The sequence below is a fragment of the Nerophis lumbriciformis genome, linkage group LG22, assembly GCF_033978685.3.
Source record: "Nerophis lumbriciformis linkage group LG22, RoL_Nlum_v2.1, whole genome shotgun sequence".
NCBI lineage: Eukaryota > Metazoa > Chordata > Actinopteri > Syngnathiformes > Syngnathidae > Nerophis > Nerophis lumbriciformis.
Genome location: NC_084569.2, coordinates 19515645 through 19533725, shown reverse-complemented (window position 1 = coordinate 19533725; position 18081 = coordinate 19515645). Strand labels below are relative to the sequence as shown.

At 40.6% G+C, this 18081-nt stretch overlaps 1 long non-coding RNA gene across 1 annotated transcript in view; it reads left to right on the top strand.

Moving 5' to 3' along the window:
- The window catches only part of LOC140679708 (uncharacterized), a 39397-nt gene extending 22231 nt beyond the window's left edge, over positions 1 to 17166 (top strand). The window contains exon 3 of the long non-coding RNA XR_012051083.1: positions 15527 to 17166. This is a non-coding gene — a long non-coding RNA (uncharacterized lncRNA). The remainder of the gene's footprint in view (positions 1 to 15526) is intronic.
- Positions 17167 to 18081: the final 915 nt, after the last annotated feature.

Below are 18081 nucleotides of genomic sequence, written 5' to 3'. Positions count from 1 at the left end.
GGCAAAAAATAGTCCTTTCTTGTCGGGAGAACAACTTGCTATGGCTTTGAACATGATATTTCCATAATGTGCCCTTTTTGTTATCCATTTCTGCTCGCTTGTGACTCATCAGTAGCAAGTGAACTGCAGCCAAGTTCCCCCACTACGGCACGGCAGGAGGGTCAAAAAGAAATTGTTAGCGTTAATCGGCCATTAAAAAAGTTAGTGCCTTTATTGAAATGTATAGTTAACGCGGTATTATAGCATTAACTTTGACAGCCCTACTTCTAATAAATTTGCAAGGGACAAGCGGTAGAAAATGGATGGATGGATGGAAAACATGTTTACATTGTCACCATGGAGTATTGTCTATAGGATTTTGAGGACAAAATACATTTATTCCATTTTAGAATAAGGCTATAACAAAGTGTAGTAAAAGTGAAGCACTGTGAATCTTATGTGGATGCATTGTATGTCATGTTTTTCAACCCCTGTGCCATAGCACACTAGTGTGCTGTGAGATATTGTCTGGTGTGCCGTGGGAAATTATGCAACTTCACCTAATTGGTCCAAAAAATATTATTTGCAAATCAATAATTATAGTCTGCAAATAATGTGCTGTTGTCTAGTGTCTGTGCTGTATAGAGCTCGGCAGGGTAACCATGTAATACTCCACATCAGTTGGTGGCAGCAGGTAGTTCATAGCTTTGTAGAAGTCGGAACACATCGAGGAGGGTTTGTCGTGATCCCGATATGCAGAGCATAGCGGGAGTTGGCGTGCAGGTAAAAAGGTATGTCACGCTTAACCCAAAAATCAACAAAACGGAAAGGAAAAGGCAATGGAGCATAGGGATGGCTATGCAAAATTAAAGTAAAACTGAACTGGCTACAAAGTAAACAAAAACAGAATGCTGAATGACAGCAAAGACTTACAGCGTGTGGAGCAGAGATGGCGTCCACAAAGTACATCCGTACTTGACATGACAATCAACAATGTCCCCACAAAGAAGGAACGCGTCCGCACAACTGACATAGTCTTGTTTGCCAATAGAAAGCAGGTCAGGCAAAATCACTCGAAGGAAAGCGTGAAGCTGCTACAGGAAATCACCAACAAAACAGGAAAGGCCACCAAAATAACAGCGCAAGACAGGAACTAAAACACTACACACAGGAAAACAACAACACACTCAAAATAAAGCACGGCAACCTGGTGGAGTTTAATTTTTTAACGTTTTCTGCTGGTGGTGTGCCTCCGTATTTTTTTTATGAAAAAATTGTGCCTTTGCTCAAAAAAGGTTGAAAAACACAGGTGTGGCATTATCACGTGTGCACATACACAAGCTACTTTAGTTTAAATCAGTCTCTGCTACACGGGAGGCTTTGTTTGGGCACTCGATCCTGCGGAATATACACATGCAGATCAGGTTGTTACACGCAATGTTTGGCCGTACGGTAACCAAGACGCTATACAACAACTGGGGCAAATTTCATACCTAAAATAAAAGCTTCAAAACCCGAGGTTTGACTATAATATAATGCTTACGGCTGTTGTCGCTGCTTTCAAAGCTTGCGTTTCATCTTTCAAATACACTGGTATTTCCCTGTAGTCATTTACCAACAGCCCCTTTAGTGACCCTTTCTCTGTAATCTCCCTGCTTGGCGTGCATAAAACATAGCCTCAGTGGACAGGTGCATGACTGATCTCTCTGCAGGGGAAGAGGGACAATCGATACCAAGCTATTGAAGCCCACGATCAATAAGAGGCCAAAGGATACACAGCACACAGGGCACCTCCCACCAACCTCCACACCCCCTTAGGTTTTGGTCTAATCAAGACTGGTATGAAAATATTGCATACATTCTCCACACAAAGATAGCTGTCAATCAAAACATTACTTTGTTATGAATACTTCATATTTATGTTCCAGAATACCCATGATGCACCACATTGGTGGATCGATAACTGGTCATGTAAATTTATTGCACTGACAGCACCTTGAGCTGGGAGATTGTATCCAGCAGGAAAAACAGATTAGTCCAGGATTTACACCTTGGGGTAACTGTATGAGGCTTTGAGAGGGGGCAGCTTACAGAATCAGAAGGTTCGCTGGAAAGTGTATGTGCAATAGTTAACAAGGAATTAATTTACTGTGGTGTGGACAAGGTAAATAGAGTTCTGGAACGAATAAATTAATTATACACTAAAATTATTAGTATTGTAAGTATACTGGCATATAGATGGGTGAAGTCTTTATTTTAGACATGTTTAGACAATATTATGAACATATTTTGATGACACTGAAACAATAACAAAAGTACTTTAAAAAAATATATGCATTTAACAATATACTGCGTGTCAGGTGAAACCGTAGTTCAAAATAAATCTAGAATGGAAATAGCTAAAACATCAAGGAAGCGTCACTCCCTCGGACATGAACATGTAAACACAACATTGAGGAGCTACTGTGTTGGAACAAGAACACTGAGGGACCGATCTAGTAAAGGTTTGCGTGTATGAAAACGTGACAATTTGATAGCACACAAAAAGTTGACCTACTAAGCTCGCGCACAAAGATTGCGCCATTAGAAAAATAGAAAGCGCAATCCGTTTGGCGTGGCTGTCTTCATGAACATGAAAAATATATGCTGGTTATCAGAACGCTCACAATACTGGGGAGGAGGGAATGCAGATATAATGATTTTTCGCTCGCAATGCGATTTATCAAGACTAAAACTGTTCTTTGGCAGCTTTTGTAGTGTCTTTATTTATTTTTGAAAGGTCTGGCAAACTGGTACAGTAACGCACAAATGGCTGTTAGAAAGGAGACGATCGCGCTGCAAAGACAGACGATGGACAGACAACACTTTGTCCTACCTATTTCGACTGTCATGAATTAAAAAAAATAGACATATAAGGTTTTGAGGCCTTCCCTCCTGTGGTTACCCCAACTGGTCGTTTGTAAAAAGACAGTAACAAGAACAGAGTGGATGAGGAGGTGATAGACACAAAAATATTATCATTCCAATCCATATGTATCAGGTCCATCTGAAAAACTCAGAAGAATTTGTAACCAACAAATCCCAGTACACTTCAAACCAGGCAACAGCCTGAGACAGAGACTGGTAGAGGTGGTAATCTCTGGGCAGCTCACGATTCGATTGCGATTACGATTCAGGAGCTACGATTCGATTAAAAAATGTATTATTGATTAATTTTTAATTTATGTATATTGATGCAGTTTTACATTTCTTTTCGTTTCACTAAATAAGCGCTTATCACTTGCAACTTTAAAAAAACAATTAATTTGGAATAAGAACAGTTAAATTAATTCCTACATATATTAAATTAATGTGTGCAAAACTGGACCATAAGTGCCCGATAATAAAGGAGCTGGTCGGATCTCTCGGTGAGGATACACTGCAGTCAGACACATTTTAGAACTGTCTGGATTACTTTATTTACAATAAATATATCGATTGTTGACATTTATTGATAGATTCTATAATTGTCCATGTCCGAGTTGCGATGCATCTAAAAATAAATTATTTCCCCCACTTCTAGAGACTAGTGCATCCTAAAGACAGGACATCCCACACAAGAAAAACAATCTGGTATATGCTATCCAGTTTAATGATGAATGCACTGATTCATATATTGGGGGAACACAATAACCACAAAGCTGACGCATGGCACAGCATAGACGGGCAAACTCTTCTGGCCAAGACTAAGCTGCCTACCTCAGGGAGAAACAGCACTCCTTTGACAACAAAAATGTACAGATTCTGGACAGGGAGGACAGATGGTACAAAAGAAGAGTGAGGGAAGCCATCTATGTCAAGGTTGAAAAACCATCTCTCAACAGAGGAGGTGGTCTGCAACACCACCTGTCTCACTCACACAACACTGTCCTTTCAACCATTCCTAAAAGAAGAGACTCTGCAATTTAGCCTCCAACAAATAACTGTAGTTAGAAACATTCTGGTCACAGAAGGTGATCAGAATGGCTTTTGTGCCATTTGTTTAGAACTGAATGGAAGGCGAACATGGGTGATTCCGACCATTTTGGACTTGTATTAGTTGATCCAGAGCAGTCGTTCTGCCATGCAATACCTCAATGCCAATGAGGGGAAGTTACACTTCAACAACTGTTGTTGGCATTGACATTAGGATTGCTTGTTTGCATCAAAGCAGTTGTTTTTCTCACTATGATAGGGCGAAACCATCCTTGCCCAGGCACACACTCCTAGTTTTTTGGGGTATAAATATTTAGGGTTTTGACACCAGCCGCTAAACTAGATCTGACCAATCTAAGCCTATGAGCATGAACTGATGAAGCTGACTGAGGTATTGGCACCAGCTGCTAGACTACATCTGACCAATCTAAGTCTAAGACTAGATCTGACCAATTCAAGTCTATCAGCATGAACTGAAGAAGCCAGATGAGAGGCGAAACATCTTCTAAGACAAACCAAACAGTCCAGTTGCGATTGATTGAATGCCCTGAGATTACAAAGACTGATGAATTACAACATTCATAGAAATTGTCAACGTTAAATGATAAATGATAAATGATAAATGGGTTGTACTTGTATAGCGCTTTTCTACCTTCAAGGTACTCAAAGCGCTTTGACACTACTTCCACATTTACCCATTCACACACACATTCACACACTGATGGAGGGAGCTGCCATGCAAGGCGCTAACCACCACCCATCAGGAGCAAGGGTGAAGTGTCTTGCTCAGGACACAACGGACATGACGAGGTTGGTACTAGGTGGGGATTGAACCAGGGACCCTCGGGTCGTGCACGGCCATTCTTCCACTGCGCCACGCCGTCCCCGTTAACCAACATTTCGGTTTATGGCCACAACCTTCTACTATCCAAGTGAGAGGCATGAGTTATTATCTAAAATGAACTTTTACCAATTCATAGGTAGGGGTGTGAAAACAAAACAAAACTGATTTTCGAATGAATCACGATTCTTATTTGTAACAATTCCTAATCCATCCATCCACCCATCTTCTTCCGTTTATCCGAGGTCGGGTCGCGGGGGCAGCAGCCTAAGCAGGGAAGCCCAGATTTCCCTTTCCCCAGCCACTTCGTTCAGCTCCTCCCGGGGGATCCCGAGGCGTTCCCAGGCCAGCCGGGAGAGATAGTCTTCCCAACTTGTCCTGGGTCTTCCCCGTAGCCTCCTACCGGTCGGACGTGCCCGAAACACCTCCCCAGGGAGGCGTTCGGGTGGCATCCTGACCAGATGCCCGAACCACCTCATCTGGCTCCTCTCGATGTGGAGCCCAAAGCTCATGACCATAGGTGAGGATGGAAACGTAGATCGACCGGTAAATTGAGAGCTTTGCCTTCCGGCTCAGCTCCTTCTTCACCACAACGGATCGAAACAGCGTCCGCATTACTGAAGACGCCGCATCGATCCGCATGTCGATCTCACGATCTACTCTTCCCTCACTCGTGAACAAGACTCCGAGGTACTTGAACTCCTCCACTTGGGGCAAGATCCTAATTCCAAGATTCCTAATTGATTCCAAAAAATATATACATTTTTAATTACCTGTTACCTATCCACTTCGTGCCTCGTGGCACATAAGGCCCTCACAGAGCTTCTCCACTTCTCACGATCGGCTGCTGCAGTCCTCGCCTCCGACCATGAGTTCCATCCTCCCTCTTTCCTTTCTTTCTCAACGGTACGCCTCCAGGTGGTCTTTGGTCTTACCTTTCTTCTTTTCCCCTCTGGTGCCCAGGTCATGGGTATGCTGCAATTGTTTTGGTCCTGACATAGCATGTGTCCAATCATCTTCCATCTTCATAGCTTTACGTCCTCACTGAGTGGCTTCATATTCGCTCTTTCCAGCAGTTCTTCAGTACTGATATGATCTTGCCAGCAGATACTGAGTATTCTTCGTAGGCATTTTTTATGGAATATGTCAACCGCCCTGTTATCTCCTCTGTTCATTTTCCAGGTTTCACACCTATATAGCAATACTGGTACCACTAGTGTCTTGTACAGTTTTAGTTTTGTTCTTGTGATGCTGTTGGAGCTCTTTCCAAGTCTGATGAATGTGCCTCTCGCTTTTGACAGTCTATTTTTCAGGTCCTTCATGCTCCCTTCCTCTTTACAAACTGTGGCTCCCCCAAGTAGATGAACTGGTCTACCTCTTCGACATCTTGTCCATTGATTTGGATTTTTTCCTGGTTTCTTGCATTGATTATCATTGTTTTAGTCTTTTGTGTATTGATCCTGAGTCCTACTCGCCCGGCTTCTTCGTCCATCCATGTTGTTTTACTCTGCATGTGCTGTTTTGTCATCTGCAAAGTCCAGGTCGTCGAATTTTGATGCTAGCTTCCAGCGAATTCCATTCTCTCCCTCTTTAACTGTTCGCATTATCCAATCCATCACGATCAAGAACAGGAATCCGGACATATTATATCCTTGTTTGACACCGGTTTTAATGTTGAACCACTTGCATGTTTCTCCTTGGTCTTCTACTGCGCACTGGAAGTCTTCGTAAAATGTTTTCACCATTCTCACAATCTTCTCTGGAATTCCATATTTCTTCATAATCATCCACAGGCTTTCGTGGTGGACAGAGTCGAAAGCCTTTTCGAAATCTACAAAGTTCATGAATAGTGTTGCTTGCCACTCGTTAACCTGTTCAATTATGTTTCGCAGTATGAAGACTTGCTCTGTTGTTCCTCCTCTGCCTGTTCTGTATCCTGCTTGCTCCTTTCTCAACCTGCAGTCAATTTCTTTTGTTATACATGTTTAGACCCTCAGACAAATGATTATGGTGATGTATATGCCCATATCAGCTGTACATATTTACTTTAGAAAAGAGAAGTGTGGGATACTTCTCTCGTTGCCCTATTTGTATTTGAATGTAATAAAATTATACCCAAACATTTAATAAACAAAACCAGATTTATTTTAAATAATATAGTAATTTATCCCGGCTGTTAGTTTATTTTATGAAGGAATGTAGTTAATTATAGAACTGACACACAATGTTTTTAAAAAGTATTGATTTTGAATCAAGAATTGTTTTGAATCAAGACTGGAATCGTTACCCCCATGAATCGAATCGTGTGGTGCCCAAAGATTCACAGCCCTACTCAGAGGTGATACAGCAGCTTACAAGCTCAGCATGTCAATATCTGCATAAGCTAGTTAGCTCTCTGTGATCACTGCCCTGCTAAAAGTAGTTTTTTTGCGTTAACGCCTATAGTGAAAATATAGCTAATATTTGGTTAATATTCAAGTCATGACATGTGAATGGAGTATTGTTGGCGCTTTTTGGATGTTTTTTTAGAGGACTGTATGGGAGTCATAGATGACTCCCATTAGATTCATTCTTAGCCACTTTGTACTTGCTGAATTTTACAAATTATAACACATAAAAAACAGGCTCAGTGGTCAACTCTTTTGTGTCCGTGTAGAATAACAGCGTCTATCAACTGTCATTAGCCATGTAGTGCACTCAGAGTTTGAAATCACAAAACTATTAAACTTTAAGACGTTAATAATAATAATTAATAATTGGAAAAAAAAATCCACTTTTACTATCCATCCATCCATCTTCTACCGCTTGTCCCTTTTAGGGTCGCGGGGGGTGCTGGAGCCTATCTCAGCTGCATTCGGGCGGAAGGCGGGGTACACCCTGGACAAGTCGCCACCTCATCACAGGGCCAACACAGATAGACAGACAACATTCACACTCACATTCACACACTGGGGCCAATTTAGTGTTGCCAATCAACCTATCCCCAGGTGCATGTTTTTGGCGGTGGGAGGAAGCCGGAGTACCCGGAGGGAACCCCCGCAGTCACGGGGAGAACATGCAAACTCCACACAGAAAGATCCCAAGCCAGGGACCTTCGTATTGTGAGGCACATGCACTAACCCCTGTTCCACCGTGCTGCCCTCCACTTTTACTAGTCAGTGAATATTTTTGGCGTGCAGCAGAAGTGAGGGGCAGGAGAGGAAAATTGAGTTTTGTACAACAACGCTGCGGATACTGGTTCTATTCCTGAATTTTCACTCATTAATTGCTTTTTTAGGAGTTATGTTGAGCTTGCAAAATTAGAAAAATGCTGTAAAAAGGCTAATAAAAAAACACCAAACACTAAGCACAGTAATGATAGCACTGCTGAGCTGACAGTAAGTATCGAGAGCGATCAGCCTGTCTACAATAAATGTGCTGCCAAAATGGCTGCTCTGCGAGGCATACAATGGACAAATGAAACAAATTTTATCCTGGCTGTGGGTCATAAAATGTTAATTGAGGTTCCACTGTATCGAATTATTGATATTCTGATTGGAGAATAGATTCTTGAGCTTAGACATCTGGTATTAGCAGTTTTGATATTACAGTATCAAGCTGCACATCACTACAAAACACCCGCTGAAACTTGATGGTGTTTAGTCAAATCACCACCCAATCTGGTACACACCTTGAGGCAGTGATGGGCAAGCTACTTGGAAAATGTAGTAAGCTAAGCTACAAGTTACTATTGATTAAATGCACCTAAGCTAGAGGGGAAGCTGTCCCCAGAGAATTCTACATCAAAACTACATTTACATGCATTTATATCTATGGGCCCACATGTATATTATCAGTGTTAATGAACTGAGCATGTACAAATGCAGGCCTCAAATTTAACTTTTTAAGGAGGGCTCATATTTTAGGGCACAAAGGCAAGTTAGAAGGGCACCAAGGCCCTGTATTTTATTTCGAGGCAGGGGCTCCTAAGCATGCATGTGTGTGTATATATATATATATATATATATATATATATATATATATATATATATATATATATATATATATATATATATATATATATCTATCTCCTCTCTGAGCTGCCACCTTAACGTGGTAGAGGAATTTGCGTGTCCCAATGATCCTAGGAGCTATGTTGTCCGGGGGCTTCTATGCCCCCTGGTAGGGTCTCCCAAGGCAAACTGGTCCAAGGTGAGGGATCAGACAAAGAGCAGCTCGAAGACCTCTATAAAGAACACGAACAAAGGACTCAGATTTCCCTTGCCCGGACGCGGGTCACCGGGGCCCCCCTCTGGAGCCAGGCCCGGAGGTGGGGCACGATGGCGAGCGCCTGGTGGCCGGGCCTGTCCCCATGGGGCCCGGCCGGGCACAGCCCGAAGAGGCAACGTAGGTCCCCCCTCCAATGGGCTCACCACCCATAGCAGGGGCCATAGAGGTCGGGTGCAAGGTCAGCTGGGCAATGTTGTTCCTGTCTGTTGTAATGTGTATGATTTATGAGAAATAAATCATCTCCTACCTGCACGCTTTCGTCCGGAGCCGTCAGTTTTGCGTCCCGGGAGAACGAACCGCAGCACGCTGCACCCCACCGTGACAAATGACTGAGCTACGTGACGTCATTTCTTGTGATGTCCTACGGGGCATTTCTTGTCGGGACGGGATTCGTTCCCAGGGATTCGAATAAAGAACCAACTCTTTTTCTTTACTATAGTGGTCTCGATAACGGGTACCGGTTCTCAAAAAGGGATTTGAGTCCGAGGACTCGGTTCTTTTCTTATCGAACAACCGGGAAAACCGGGTTCGAGCATCATCCCTAGTATTTTCTCCATGTTTTGCTTGGCCTGGATTCGCAGTCATTTTTCACTTTGTAGCTTTGATGTAATCTACCTAGCTACATGGGTCTAAAAGTAGCTAAGCTACTGGAAAAGCTACTCGTTTAAAAAGAAGCTAAGCTACTGCCAAGCTACTGGAAAATGTAGACACGCACATGTACAGTCGAGGTCAAAAGTTTACATACACTTGTAAAGAACATAATGTCATGGCTGTCTTGAGTTTCCAATAATTTTTACAACTCTTATTTTTTTGTGATAGAGTGTTTGGAGCACATACTTGTTGGACACAAAAAACATTCATGAAATATGGTTCTTTTATGAATTTATTATGGGTCTACTGAAAATGTGACCAAATCTGCTGGGTCAAAAGTATACATACAGCAATGTTAATATTTGGTTACATGTCCCTTGGCAAGTTTCACTGCAATAAGGCGCTTTTGGTAGCCATCCACAAGCTTCTGGCAAGCTTCTGGTTGAATTGTTGACCACTCCTCTTACCAAAATTGGTGCAGTTCAGCTAAATGTGTTGGTTTTCTGACATGTACTTGTTTCTTCAGCATTGTCCACATGTTCAAGTCAGGACTTTGGGAAGGCCATTCTAAAACCTTCATTTAAGCCTGATTTAGCCATTCCTTTACCACTTTTGAGGTGTGCTTGGGGTCATTGTCCTGTTGGAACACCCAACTGCGCCTAAGACCCAACCTCTGAGCTGATGATTTTAGGTTGTCCTGAAGAATTTGGAGGTAATCCTCCTTTTTCATTGTCCCATTTACTCTCTGTAAAGCACCAGTTCCATTGGCAGCAAAACAGGCCCAGAGCATATTACTGCCACCACCATGCTTGATGGTAGGCATAGTGTTCCTGGGATTAAAGGCCTCACCTTTTGTGCTTCAAACATATTGCTGGGTATTGTGGCCAAACAGCAAATTTTTTGTTACATCTGACCACAGAACTTTCCTCCTGAAGGTCTTATCTTTGTCCATGTGATGTCAGATGAAACAAAAATCGAGCTGTTTGGCCAAACTTCATGAATGTTTTTTGTGACAAACACGTACGTGCTCCAATCATCCATCCATCCATTTTCTACCGCTTATTCCCTTTGGGGTCGCGGGGGGCGCTGGAGCCTATCTCAGCTACAATCGGGCGGAAGGCGGGGTACACCCTGGACAAGTCGCCACCTCATCGCTCTATCACAAAAAAATAAGAGTTGTAGAAATGATTGGAAACTCAAGACAGCCATGACATTATGTCCTTCACAAGTGTATGTCAACTTTTGACCACGACTGTATGTAGATTTGAGCATGTTAAGTTAATAAACACGTCTTGGACTGTTTTTATAGTAAAACTTTGTGACACGTGTATCAGACACTACTTCTGATGCAAAACTTTTTTTTCACTGATCTCTTGAGGTTCAGCTGTTAGTATGGATTGCATGTCAAGTAGGTGGTTGTATAGCCACACCATCTATTCATGAGTATATATTTACACACATTATCCAATGGATGTATCTTCAGTTCTAGCCCCATAGAAGGAAGCTCGTGCTATAAAACCACCACCACGCAGACTCCACGCTTCTATTCATGCTCTCGTTCTGCTTTGAAGTCCGACACGAGGCTTTTATCTTGTTATCTTGTTATTTCATTGTATTCCCATGTGCGAGGCCCGGCAACATCCCAGGCGGGGTGCAACAAATACCATCCCTCTCATCCATAACACAGCTGACTATAATGACAGCAGAGGAGCTCGTGGGGGAGGGAGGTAAAGGGTGGTCACTTTTTGTTTGAACTAGAACGGAAGGGAATTACCAATTGACCATACACAATCATGACGAGCCTAATTAATCAGATACATAATTCATAGGGTGGAAACGCGTGCCATGAAAGGAAGGGGAGGAGGTTGGGGAGAAGGAATAGCAGACCGCATCATCAGCACTTTCTTGGACAGGATAAAAGATTGAGAAGAACGCTGGAAGGTTGGTGTGTAACTACTATGTAGCATACGAGCTTTGTTATGGGGGATATAAAAAATCAAAGCGGCTCATCAAATTGTGGTCGAGGCTTGCCGTTAAATTATTCTCCATCAAAGTCCGACATATAATTAAAGTTATGTAACAATAAAAAAGTATTTAATCAATAAGACATTACAGGCTTTAACATTTGATATGTAGTAATGGAGAACGATTATATTGATCTGAATAGCAATCAGGAGACCATTCACGGGTCAATAACGATGAACCTAAGAGAGGCACAATCCCTAGGAGCAGACGAAGATTAAATAAAAGTACCGTAGACCCCCGACTTGTAATTAAAAGCCTTTAGGTGCAACTGTCTGTGATCGATGCCTAAATATAGGACGTTAATGGCGCTCTAATGATGCACGACAGCACCACAAGTATGAAGAGATCACTTTGTATTAGCGCACACTTATTTGTGGCTCTATTGCAAATGTTCCACAAATGTTTGTTTATACGATTGGGATGAATGATGAACAAAATGTAAAAAAAAATTCAAATTAAGTTAAATAATTGAAAATTAAATAAACTGATCATTATTTTGTAAACCAAATAATTCTAAAAAAAAAAAAAAAAAATTAAGTTAAATAATTGAGAATTAAATAAACAGATTTTTTTTTTAAAGAAACTCATTTTAAAAAAGAAATAATAAAATAAGTTAAATAATCGAGAATTAATAAACTGATATTTTTTAAAGAAACATTCTAAAAAAGAAATACAATAATTAAGTTAAATAACTGATAATTAAATAAACTGATTATTATTAGTAGTATTAGTTAAACTATTTGTAAAAATAGAAATTAAATATTTAAAGTACCAGTAGAAAGGAAAAACTAGCTGTCTCTATATTGAAGCAATTATCATATATACCTGATTTATGACACCAAAAGACTTGCGAGTAAATAGATACGATCAAAATAGTATCAATCACACAGAGATTTCCGAACCATTTTGAGAGACAATGAGCAAGCCATCCACGTGATCCGTGACGTAGAGATGGGAACCACAGACTCCTTCCCCATCAGCAACAATGCAAATCATCAGACTTTGTGAGAGCCAACCACCATTACTTTGGGACAAATGATGATCAAGAACCTTGTACTTTTGATCCTGAATATATAAGTTTTAGAAACGGTGTACTCCAACAGATTCAGCTTTAGTAAAAAAAAAAAAAAAAGTATTGTGTAGCAGTAGTGCTTGGATTTTACTGATGTCACGCTACACTATATTGCCAACAGTATTTGGCCACCCATCCAAATGATCACCATCAGGTGTCCAAATCCCTTGGCCCGGCCACAGGTGTATAAAATCAAGCACTTAGGCATGGAGACTGTTTCTACAAACATTTGTGAAAGAATGGGCCGCTCTCAGTGATTTCCAGCGTGGAACTGTCATAGGATGCCACCTGTGCAACAAACCCAGTCGTGAAATTTCCTCGCTCCTAAATATTCAAAAGTCAACTGTCGGCTTTATTATAGGAAAATGGAAGAGTTTGGGAACAACAGCAACTCAGCCACAAAGTGGTAGGCCACGTAAACTGACAGAGAGGGGTCAGCGGATGCTGAAGCTCATAGTGCAAAGAGGTCGCCCACTTTCTGCACAGTCAGTTGCTACAGAGCTCCAAACTTCATGTGACCTCCCAATTGGCCCACGTACAGTACGCAGAGAGCATCATGGAATGGGTTTCAATGGCCGAGCAGCTGCATCTAAGCCATACATCACCAAGTCCAATGCAAAGTGTCGGATGAAGTGGTGTAAAGCACATTGCCACTGGACTCTAGAGCAGTGGAGGCGCCTTCTCTGGAGTGATTAATCACGCTTTTCCATCTGGCAATCGGATGGACGAGTCTGGGTTTGGAGGTTGCCAGGAAAACAGTACATTTCGGACTGCATTGTGTTGAGTGTGAAATCTAGTGGAGGAGGACTTATGGTGTGGGGTTGTTTTTCAGGACTTGGGCTTGGCCCCTTAGTTCCAGTGAAAGGAAGTTTGAATGCTCCAGGATACCAAAACATTTTGGACAATTTCATGCTCCCAACCTTGTGGGAACAGTTTGGAGCGGGCCCCTTCCTCTTCCAACATGACTGTGTACCAGTGCACAAAGCAAGGTCCATAAAGACATGGATGACAGAGTCTGGTCTGGATGAACCTGACTGGCCAGCACAGAGTCCTGACCTGAACCCGATAGAACACCTTTGAGATTAATTAGAACGGAGACTGAGAGCCAGGCTTTCTCGACCAACATCAGTGTGTGACCTCACCAATGCGCTTTTGGAAGAATGGTCGAACATTCCTATAAACACACTCTGCAACCTTGGGAATCAAAAAGAGCGGAAGAGTGCAACATTTTAGGAAACAACGAGAAAAGCATACAGCTCACACTTCAGTCCAAGGGAGCAGAGTGGAAGAATGCACAAGTTTGCAGTGATCATTTCATTGAGGGTTTGTTTGACTTACTTTTAACGTTCTCATTTAAGTGTTATCTTAGTATTTGTATTTCTTAAACACGTTTACTACAAGTGTTTCGAAAAGCACCAACTCGGCCAGTCTAAATAAAATAAAGCAAATGTGAGTAAAACCTAAAAAAGATTAAGTTTTTAACAAAGAAAACCATCATAAATGAAGGTTTTAGCACATACACAGTGTTGACATCTATACTTATATTTTGATAAAGACAAGAGAAAAACATACTACTCATAAACGGCGCGTACAACAACAGCAACAAACATGGCTTATTTAAACGCAAAGTTAAATCATGAAATGCAACCTTCCCCGAGCAAAAACGATGGATGATTTATCTGGGAGAGTCTTGATACCAATTTTCTTGAACCAGCCACACACAAAGAAGTTGTAGATCTCCATGCTTTTCTGTTGTTTTGTAGAATGGCGTCCGTAGCGTAATAGTTCGATATGTCTGCAAACGCGACCGATGTATAATCTTTTTTTGATAAAGTATAGGGATCTATTCCATTGCTATAGTTAGAGTTTTTGCTCGTATCTGCTTTTTGGAGGAAGACTTAAGCTGTTTTTTACTTGGATAGTTTTGATTGATTGATTGAAACTTTTATTAGTAGATTGCACAGTACAGTACATATTCCGTACAATTGACCACTAAATGGTAACACCCGAATAAGTTTTTCAACTTGTTTAAGTCGGGGTCCACGTTAATCAATTAATAGTTCACGTGCTGCTTGCTGTCGAGACATCTTGGCTTGGTTGACCACCACTGGTTTTCACTTCCGGGAAGAAGTCATGTGTCTGAATACAACCAATTGCTAAGTGGTAAACAAGAAATACAAACTACGAACATAATAAAATCATTGCTTACTGTACAATGTCTGTTATTTTCACATACTTTGCGGATTGTAAATGCAATTGGATATGGTTTAACGGATTGCCGGGTAAGTGCTATAGCAAAGACGCTTGGAGGATCCTCCAGGCTACCAGTGAGTACTGTAATCTACAGTAGAACACAATCAAGACTACTTTATTGGGTGAAACGATGGTAAAGGTGACTAGATGAATGTTATTTCATGTTTCGTGGGCTCTAATGTTTAATAAAATAATTGTAGGTTATTACCATTATTTTTAAGGCTCTATGAAAATATTTGAGTTGTCAATAATAATCTGACTTTACAGAAATTCGTTTACCACGGATATGTTCAGTACCAATCGACCGCGATAACTAAGGGCTGCATACATGTGCATATATGGTCCCTCCACAATGCTCATAAAAGCCCGTTTTTTCCCATTATTTTGGGAAAGAGGGATTTATTTTTAATACTTTTCTGATTTTGGAGATAGCAGCAGAAATGCATAACAGTGTTATAAAACAGTTGTTAGACAAGTATTTTCTATGTACATAATGGGGACGTCTGTTTGAAACAAGCTACTTTGTCTCCTGTTTTTTCCAGCCAACATTGTGTGTCCCTTCTCTGCTGTGTGAGGCAGAACAGCCAATGAAGTGCTTGCTTGGTGTGCGGTTGGGAATTCTGCCGAGGAACAACTTGTGTCTTTACCAGGCAAATGAATGCGGGCAATTTTACATAATGATGTCATTAGATGAGACATTAAACAGACATAATTCAAAGCACATCAGATTACATAGTCACAGATTTCTTAGCTCTGCTTTGAATTGAAAAACATTTTCGTGGCAACCTAAATAGAAAGTTGTAATGTAACTCCACTCCACAAATTTAGTTCAGTTTCAGTTTATTTCGAACATGCACACAATACAATGTAATTCATCACATATTTCCAGTTGTTTCATTACAGCATGTCCAAAAAGGAGTAGGAAGAAGCTGACCTTATTTAATCCTACCCCTTTTCATACCATAGCAATTTTATCCTATGTTCTTGTTCTCTGTAACATAACAGTGAACAAATAAACAAACAAATATTACACCATAGTAAACAAATATTAAATACATTAATTATCTTTGCATCAATAACAAAAAAAATAAATTAATTAATTAAAAAAAAAAAAGTTTTCAAGATATTCATCATAATTCTTGTTCTGTGTACTTTGTGAACACTTGTAGTTTGAACATTCTCTTAAACTGAATCATATTGGTGCTTTGTTTGGTTCCTTTGGTTAATCCATTCCATAATTTAATTCCACATACAGATATGCTAAAGGTTTTAAGTGTTGTACGAGCATACAAATGGTTTAAATTATATTTTCCTCTAAGGTTATATTTCTCCTCTTTTGTTAAGAATAATCGTTGTAAATTCTTGGGTAGTATGTTATAGTTTGCTTTGTACATAATTTTAATGTAAAGGTTTCTAATGTAAAAGCTAAATTTACAATTTATTTTCAACTGACGACCCAGGAATGACACCATGCCGATCCCCAGGTTCAGTTCAAAACCTGGGAAACCAACATTATTGCTGCAAATTCCTAAGATCACTGGAGTGCTCCCGTTGTATAGAGGAACTTGACCACTGCAAACACATTGGCAGATCCTTGCATTGACATGTTAATCTTGATAGCACTTTTTTTGTTCCTAATGGGATATATAGAGGTGGGGGAAATAATAGATTTTTAGATGCATCGCAATTCGGACGTGGACAATTATAAAATCGATTAGTAAACGTCGATAATCGATATGTTTTTTGTAGATACAAAAATGGACACAGTTCTACAATTTGACTGACTGCAGCAAGCCACTTCACCGAGAGATCCGACCAGCTTCTTTATTTTAGGGCCCTTATGTTCCAGTTATGCACACATTTCCATTACTTTAATAAAATGTGATGGGAATCAATTTCACTGTTTCTTATTAAAAAAACACTGTTTGTAAATGTTGCAAGTAATAAACGCTTATTTAGTGAAACAAAAATAAATTTAAACTGCATTAATATACGTTACAGTTTAGTTCGGGGGTCAGCAACCTGCGGCTCTCAAGCCGCATGCTGCTCTTTAGTGGCGCCCTAGTGGCTCCCTGCAGCATTTTAAAATAAGGATTGAAAATGGAAAAAGATGGGGGGAAAATATTTTTTTTGTTTTAGTATGTTTTTTGTTTGGGGACAAACATGACACAAACCTTCCCAATTGTTATAAAGCCCACTGTTTAATGTGTTTAATATGAGTATTTGGTGAACATCGTTTTGTCCTACTACTAATTTTAGCGGTTCTTGAACTCACCATAGTGTGGACTGTGACGCAACAGTTTGTTTACATGTAAAATCTTGCACTCATTCTTTGTCTTATTTTTTCCACCAAAAGTTTCATGCTGTGGGTGAATGCACAAAATTAAGTTAAGTTAAAGTACGAATGATTGTCACACACACACTAGGTGTGATGAAATTTGTCCTCTGCATTTGACCCATCCCCTTGTTCACCCCCTGGGAGGTGAGAGGAGCAGTGGGCAGCAGCGGTGCCGCGCCCGGGAATCATTTTGGTGACTTAACCCCCATTTCCAACCCTTAATGCTGAGTGCCAAGCAGGGAGGTAACGGGTCCCATTTTTATAGTCTTTGGTGTGACTCGGCCGGGGTGAGCTTTGTTGATGTTATTGACTTGTTGGAGTGCTAATCAGGTTATTTAAACTAGCTTTATGTTTATGTATATTTTTAGGTATATTTGAGCTCATTTAATTTCCTTTACTTGTATCCTCTTTGTATATAATTTAGTTGTGCATGTCTCATGACACATTATCTGTATGTAATATTGGCTGCATTTCAGATAGTTGTTTGTGTGTCATGTTGTTCCAGACCACAGCAAACATTACCCAGCTTGCCAAAGATTGTAATTTATAAAAAGAAGACAGCTCGCCGTGTCGTTTAACTTGGACACACACATCCATACCTTTGGTCTTTCTAATCCAATAATTTCCCGGAGTTATCTCACCTTCTGAGTAGCCTCTGATTTACTAATAGTTTCTAATGTTGTAAAAATGTGTAGAATAAATATTCCATATCAACATTTCTGTCAACAAAGATTTGCTTCAGCCTACGACACACAGTCA